Source organism: Odocoileus virginianus, chromosome 7, assembly GCF_023699985.2.
Source record: "Odocoileus virginianus isolate 20LAN1187 ecotype Illinois chromosome 7, Ovbor_1.2, whole genome shotgun sequence".
In the NCBI taxonomy this organism is placed as follows: domain Eukaryota; kingdom Metazoa; phylum Chordata; class Mammalia; order Artiodactyla; family Cervidae; genus Odocoileus; species Odocoileus virginianus.
This window is the reverse complement of record NC_069680.1, coordinates 74177396-74185610: the sequence shown is the minus strand read 5'-3', so window position 1 is coordinate 74185610 and position 8215 is coordinate 74177396.

Here is an 8215-nt window from a genome sequence, read left to right as displayed (position 1 = left end):
TTTGCTTCTGCTTCCCGGAATGCCTCCCCCTTTCTCCTTCCTCTAATTCCTCTTAGGCTTCTCAGAAGTCCTTAAGAGTCTCCTAAGTCTCTCCAGGCCTGGCATTCACTTCCAGTGGTCCTTGCCAGACCCCAGGAGCAGTCCTGTCCCCAAATGTGGCTTCCCAATTTCCTGCCACAGGCTCTGGATCTTATACCAGAATACATGTCTTTTCCCACCATGGTCCTTAGCAGGGAATCAAGGAAATGGCCCAGCTTCCAGTAAAGGAAGGCTCCAGCTCAGCGATTCCAGTCCTGGACTCTAAGGGACTCCAGGGGTCTAGCCCTTGACTTTCCTCCCCCACAGTTCCTGGAGAAGTTTGAGCCCTGGCTCACGGGACCCATCTTCGCCATCTGTGTTCGCATGCCTTCAATAGATGATGCCAGGTTCAGCCTCCCAATCCCTCACAGGAGCCTGGGGCCTTAAAGACCTGCCAGAGAGCTACAAACTGGCAAAAGAACACTCTGTGGCCCCAGTGACCAGAAAATACTTGTTAAAACAACTTTGAGACATAACTGTTCATGTACCAAAATGAAAGAACATTAGAAATTAATAATGCCTAATGTTGGTGAAGGTGGAGAGAAAAACAGTCATAAATTTCCTGTGGAAATATTAATTGGTTTTAAAAACTGCTTTTGAAGGCAATTTTGGAAATACATATTAAGATATTTAAATTATGCATAGCCTTTTTAGGCATTTACTGTAAAAAATAATTGCGTAAAGCCTGGAATCCATGTAACAGTATTTTTTACAGTAGTATTAAAAAATGTCCACCAGCAAGTGACTAGTTAAATAAAATAAGTATGATAAGTGCATGGGAGAGAACTGAAATCGTAAAAAAAAAACTAGGTTTCAGAAAATAATTTCACGACCAGGGGAAGGGTTCACATTAAAATGTTCATTCACTCACTAATTAATTCATTGATTTGGCTAACATTTATTGAACATCTAGACATGCCAGACATTGTTCTGGGTACAGGGCATAAAATCATAATGAGATACACTATCCTTCTTGTGAGGCTTTTCTTCTATAGGAGAGACAGACAATTAACAAGTAAAAAATAAAATAATTTCAGGTATGATAGTTTTGTCTGCTTGTATGTAAAAATTATATCATGTCAACAGTTGTTATATCAGGTTGGTGGTTATCAGTTACAATTTGTGTTACAAACAACTTAAAAATTGACTGCAGTAGTTTCACTAGTTGAGGGCTTGCTAAACAGTCTTGTGTGTCCAGGGCTGACAAAGCCCACCACTGTCATCTGGCGGCTCTGCCATCCCGGGGCGAGGCTGTCAGTCTCTTGCTTGGCTTTTCAAGGTCACAAGATGACAGCTCTCTTTTGGATCTGCTGTCCACATTCCAGGTCTGAAGGAAGACAGGGGACGAGGAGGAGCAAAGTCTTTCTCCTTCTGAGGTGCTTGCCTTTTTATTATCCAAGAGCAAAGTCAGCCAACATTTGTTCATTCCCTGTGGCTGCTGTCAAATTACCACACAGGCAGGGGTGTCTCAACACAACAGATATTTACTGTCACAATTCTAGAGGCCAGAAGTCTGAAATCTAGTGGGGCAATGTTCCCTCCAGAGAGGATCTGTCCTTGCCTCTTTCAGCTTCTGGTGGCTGCTGGCATTCCTTGGCTTGTGGCTGCATCAGTACAGTCCACATCTCCGTGGTCCCATTGCCTTCTGTCTGTGTGTCTACCTCTGCTCCTGTCTCATAAGGACATGTGACGGAGGTGGGGGGCTTCCCTCATGACTCAGATGGTAAAGAATTCACCTGCAATGCAGGAGACCCAGGTTTGATCCCTGGATTGGGATGATTCCCTGGAGAAGGGAATGGCAACCTACTCCAGTATTCTTGCCTGGAGAACTCCATGGACTGAGGAGCTTGGTGGGCTACAGTCCATGGGGTCGCAAGAAGTTAGACATGACTGAATGACTAACACTTTCACTTTTAGACAATCCAGGACTATCTCCTTGTCCCAAAGAGTCCTGAATTTAATCACATCTGAAAATACACTTTTATAAAACAATGTCACACTTACAGATTCTGAGGATTAGGGCCTGAATATCTTTTGGGGACCACCTTTCAGCCTATCCATCAGTTAACTGTCCAAGGATTTTGCTGTGCTGAGCCTCAGTGATCTCACCTGTAGATTGGGGATGACAACCCTATTCTCAGATGATCTTGTACTGATCACCAACTATAGAGCAGGTAATGGGAGGACTGGGTCTCCCTGTGATTGAACTCTGCCTCTCTCCTCTGGCCTCTCAGGGCTGTTCCCATCTCCTAGGGCAGCTTCTTCCTCCACCCCCTTTGTCATTAACCTGCCCTGATTCTGGACAGTTAAAGTGAAGCTGGGAGGCAAGCAGACCCTCATCCCCATCCCCAACTGATCCTTTTTCTGGCATTGCTGCCCCTTTGCAGTGAGCTGTGTGTGATACTGCTGTGTCCAGGCCTGGCACTTGGCAAGTTTAGAGCATACAAGTTCTCTTCCTCTTTGGGGGGGGGTCTCCCCTTGAGTCTTCTGCTCTCTCTCCTACCTCCTATTGTGTTCACCCACACCAAACTCCTGGGTCTTCCCCTCTATTTTTCAAATGAATGTCTAGAAATTTAGGGACCCAGTGTATCAGCGATGGACCCAGGACCTGTGCCATCTCCCTGTCTTATCTGAAGGAGCACTGGGCAGTCCCCGCTCCAAGCTAAATCCTCAGAAGCATCCCTGGGAGACAGCACCTTCGTCTGTCGGGTTTACAGGGTGCTAAATGTGCCGTGACACCCAGACAGAGAAAATCAATCACAATATCATTTCATTGCCACATAAAAGAAGAGGTTTACAGGCAAGAAAAATTGCTCATGGAAATGAGTGTGTCCATGACCAGGGTGATCTGATTTGTTAGGGGTTGTATCTAGCTGGAGGCCTGGGTCTAGATGGGGGGTTATCTTTCAGATGAGCCAGAGCTCCAGGCAGATGCAGTTTCTCCAATCCCTGCTCCTTGGGAAAGTTGGGGCTTGGCTCTGAGAGGCTGGAGGCCCAGGCTGATGGGAACAGCAGGGCAGTACCTGACTTGGCAAGGGAGGAAGTAGGATGGGTCGAGCCCCTTACATTCACTTCACAGACAGTCTGGGGTCTCCACTGTGCAGCTTCCAGCCCAGTGGGAGGGCTGACACTTGGGTACCCCATCACAGACAGGGACTAGGCCGGGTCTGAGGTCCAGTGAGCCCGGGGCCCTACTCCATCTGTTAACACCCCGCAGATGTTTGCTCATGAAGGAAGAGGACACAGGATGGTCACAGAGTGTTGTGTGCAGAGTTAGGGTGGGTCAGCCTCCTGTGAGCACCCTGGTGGCCAGGGGGACAAGGGCTTCACTCCTCTGCAGGTCAGTGGCTCTCGGCTTCCCTGAGATGCCCACTGAGGACATGATGGTTGATGTGTCTCTGACTGCCTGGGGCCACCTCGGGCCCCTGCTCTGTTGAGACGTGTCTGAAAAGTAGTGAGACTGGCCTCAGCATCTCCCACCAGGATCATTCTAGCAACTTCCATCCTGGCCCCTCCTCCAGCTTCTCCTTCACACCTTGCTGCTCTTCTCTCTGTGTTCCTTTACATGCTCCTGCCTCCATAGCTTTCCTATTGCTAGTTTCTCTCCCTGGAACATGCACTGTCTTCCTTACCTCATGGGCTCAACTCAGCCTCTGTGGAGCCCACCGCAGGGACCCACTGCAGCAGATGGCAGGGGCAGAAGGAGCCACGGGCAGAGGCAGGAGCAGAAGGGGCCTCTGTGATGTTCCATGTGCTGGTCCTGGAGCCTTGGCAGTGCTGATGAGGGTGTGGAGGCCTGAGTTTTGCTTTGGAAGAAGACAGGGTAGGGTTCAGTTTCCTGTTACTTGATCCTTTCTGGGGAATTGGGAGCTGGCCCCCCCCACCCCGCCCAAGTGCAAAGTTGCAAGGCTCAGGGGCAGAAAGGAGAAGCCTCCTCAGGCCTCATTGTGGGGGAGCAGGGATCCCAGCATGCAACTTGGGAAGGAAGGGTCTGGGCCAGCCCTTGGGCTCAGGGGAGATCGTCAAGGCTGAGATTTTCAAACTTTAGTTTAGACTCAGCTGCAGAACCATTTTCTTGTGCACAATGGACTTGGAACACACAAGTTCAAGCCTGAAGGGAATGCGGCTGGTCTTGAGCCCTGGAAGCCAGAATCTCCTCTGAAGAACACCCTGGATCCAGGCTGTGGAACTCATACCTGGAGGATCAATGCTTTAGCAGGAGGCTGGGACACAGGCTGCCCTGGGAGGGCTGGGACTGAGATGACTGCTCAGGAGTCTTCCAGGGAACCAAGCCTCTCCTCCTCTTCTTAACAGGGAAGAACTACCTCCATGTTGGACCTGTTTCTTTTACTTTAACCTTTGCTTCCTGTTGCTTTTGTTCACTGAAAGATACTGTCCATACATAATGGTCTGCCTCAGGAATCCTGCCCCTCTGCCTGAATGTTTAGCCAAATGCCTTTGTTCAGGACTCGATCCACCTGTGAATGGCTCCTGGAAGGAAGAAATCAGCTCATCCTTTCCCTGAGGCTAGCTGGTCCAGGAGAAACTTGCAAGATTAAGTTTTTTTTTTTTTTTAAACTTTATCTTCTTACCTCTCCCTACCTCCGTTCTACAAAAGAATCTGGCATTCAGACCCCAAGAAGTTGGTTATTTTGAGACATTATTCTGCCATCTTTCTGGTCTGCCGTCTTTCCGAATACAGTTATATTTCTTGCCTCAACACTGTCTCTTGGTTAATTGGCCTACTATGCGGTGAGCAGAGTGAGCTTCAACTTGAGGTCACACTCTTGCTGTCGTTTGGCATTTGGTGGTGCCTTTGTGTAAACTCTCACCTACTTCTTCTGCTCTTCAGAGGGACCTATGGGAAGCAGGGAACTGGCTAGACTCCAGGGGCCAAGGGGAGTGCTAGACATCAACATGAGATCTTAGATGGGCCTGAGCTGGTGTTTGGTCCTGCCACCCGTCCTATCTGGAGAGCCTGGGTCCAGGGACCAGACCTGTGAGGTTCCAGCTTGTTGTTGTGAGGGAGGCAGATTTTCACATAGCTAACTTTTTGAACTATCTTGTTCTAAGCAGACTGTGTATTCTAAACTGGGCCCTGTTTATCGAACATATAATGGGAAAAAAGAAGGGCCTCTGCCCTGCAAAAAATGAGGTGCTCCTAACCAGGGTGGACATGCTGTGTGTGACTTCCTTCCTCCACGTTAGCCTGGAGGGTGTGGCTAAGAAAAGACTTCCCAATGGGGTTCCCAGGCATGGGCACTGCATGTGCCATTGGCAGTGTCCTGGAAAGGGTACCTGGAAAGAGTGTGAGGGCTGGGTATGGGCAGGGGGCTGGGGCACACTAGCGGGTCCTACCCTAGAGGCTCCTGAAAGGCAGGGCAGGGAGGGCGCCTCCAGTCTCACTCGCCCAACCTCCACTGTGGGAAAAAACCTAAGGCTAAACAAATAGAATGCCTTGAATAATGGAAAGAGTGATGCAAAAGATTGCTGGCCTGGGAAATTGAAAAGTAAAATACCCAAGAGGCTAACCAGAGTAAAAATAAAAACACAATGATATAAAAGAAGATCAAATAAAATAAATACAAGCTGAGAAACAGTAAAAATGAGATCAAAGAGGTTGGCAAGAAGAGGTAAGGAAGACAGAGTAGAGATGAACAATTAACATACAACAGAAGACCAGAAGCAGCAACTGAGGGAAAGTATAAAATAAGTAACAAAGTGTGTATGTGTGTGTGGTTTTTTTTTTTTTTTAAAGAATAACCCAGTGGGTTAATAGAGGAAAGTAGCAGCGGGAATTTTTGAGCTCAAATTCTGACTGATTGTAGGTTCCTTGGAGCCTATGGGTAGGGAGGGCCCCTCCTGGAACTGTAACTGCAGGGCATTAAGCCTGGTTCCTTCTTAGATGCCAGCTGACCCCTATTTGGGCGGCATCGACCCCAGGACTTGGGTTTCCCTCTTCCTTGTGTTCCCAAGAGAGCTGGTCTTCTGGTCCAAAGCCTACAGAGAATCCCCCAGGTTGGTCCTTGGTCTCTCCTGCCAGTAGTAACCTTTATGCGGGACTGGGCTGAATTATCTTAGAAATCCCGGTGAGCTCTATGCTAGTGAGGGAGGGAAGGCAGTCTTTCAAGGTACAGTATCTTGTCTAACCTGGGGGCTTGCTTGAAGGAACATGACTGGGGAGTGGGCAGCTCTGCAGGGGTTGAGCAGTGGTGGCTATAGATGGAGCAGACAACTCCCCACGCAATAAGCCAGAGCAATAGACTCCTGTGGGGTCAGAATTCCAGCTGGTACTTCCTTAGTCCAGTTATTGACTACAGTGAGAAACAAGATGACAGAGGTTCACTTTCTGGAATGACAAAGCTTTAAGTAATGACTATTATGACTTCCTAGCAGATCACCATATTCTCTTTGTCTTGACATATCATCTGCAGCTTTGTTGGCAAACTGCTGGCTTCCAGTAGTGTTCCAGTTGAGGTTCCTGGTGGGCCTGGTTTACCTCTTTGCATCTTCCTTTCCCAACTGTAAAGTGACACTGTCATCTCCTAGTAAGATGTAGGGTGTTGAGCACAGTGCCTGCAAATGGTAAAGGCTAAATAAGTATAGTTGTGCTCAGTCAGCTCTGATTCTTGGCAACTCTTTGGACTGTAGCCCGCTGGGCTCCTCAGTCCATAGGGATTCTTCAGGCAAGAATACTGGAGTCGGTTGCCATGCCCTTCTCCAGGAAATATGTATAGTTAGAATTAGTAAAACTGAAGATCTCTTTAGAAAAAGCAATCACCTGTGTTGGCTGAACTCTGTGCAAATGAAGGATTTATGGACCCAGTTTTAATTTCTGTGCATATGTCTTTGTTTAGTGAGAAACAAACCAAGAGGACTAGTCCTGGGTCCAGAAAAAAACTGGTGCTTTGGCCAAGTTGCTCCTTTTGCCAAGCCTCAGTTTTCCACTCTGTGAAATGGGTTTGTATCATATGTCCCAGAGATAGCTAATCTCTCTCCTCTGGCCAGGTAGTTAGAGTTGGAGTGTATTTGTTCCTCAGGTGGTGTTGCTTCCCTAGGAGCCTGATTTGGGGGAGGCAGTTTTTGCAGTCCCAGAGGTTAACAGGGTTTAAAGGGACTGGACTGGCCGGATCAATAAGTAATTAAGGTTTTGATGAATCTTATAAAGCCTCAATAAGCAAATGTCCCTGGAACTTGGTAATCCCAACTTCAGGTAACAGAGAGGCTTAAAATAGTCTTGCCTAGAGGTAAATAAGCATGTGCTGTGCTCGCTTAGTCACTCAGTCATGTCCGACTTTGCGACCTCTAGACTGTAACCCACCAGGCTCCTCTGTCCATGGGGGTTCTCCAGACAAGAACACTGGAGTGGGTTGCCATGCCCTCCTCCAGGCATGGGGCCCCAGAATCTCTGGGCCTGCTCCCCCAGTTCTAGTGGAAATGGGGCCTGTGCAGAGTACCCTTCCTGGCCAGTCAAAGGATATCCAGGCCATCCCAGTCTGGGACAGAAAACTGGCTTAGCTTGGGAGTATAAGAGGATGAGCATAGGAAATAAGCATTGTGGGTGAAGGAGCCCACATTATGGGAAATGGAGGGGAAGGCAGTACCCAGGAGAGGCATATCCAGGGCAAGGCCAACCTGAGTCAGCCCTCAGGCCCCAAACTAGAGGGGCCTCATCATCAAAATTAGAAGCTGATGAAATCTCCCCCAAATCGAGTGTGTTGACTTCTTAATATTTGGAAGGAGGGTCTTGAGACTTGTCTCACTGTAAGCATGCTGCCTCTACCTAGCATAATAAATATCAAGAAAAACTTCCAACTGGGGCCTACTTTACTAACATACTGCAGGGGTCCAAACAAGTGTATTTGGGGATCCCTGACCCTGTGGCTCTTAACCTCAGGTTTGAGCCCTGACAGGGTGAACATACCACCATCCACCTGAGGTTGTGACAGTCTCCATAGGAACATAACTGTTAAATAATAAAACCCATTCTTTGTTTCCCTTCTCCCTCTAACTTTTCAGCCAGGGAATGAGAATGGGGGTTCGTAGAGCCCGGGAGGGGTGTGTCTTACAATTCAAGCCCCACCCCCCGCTTGGATTTCTTGAGGAAGTGCCTTGTGGGCACCCCACCCAGTGGGAC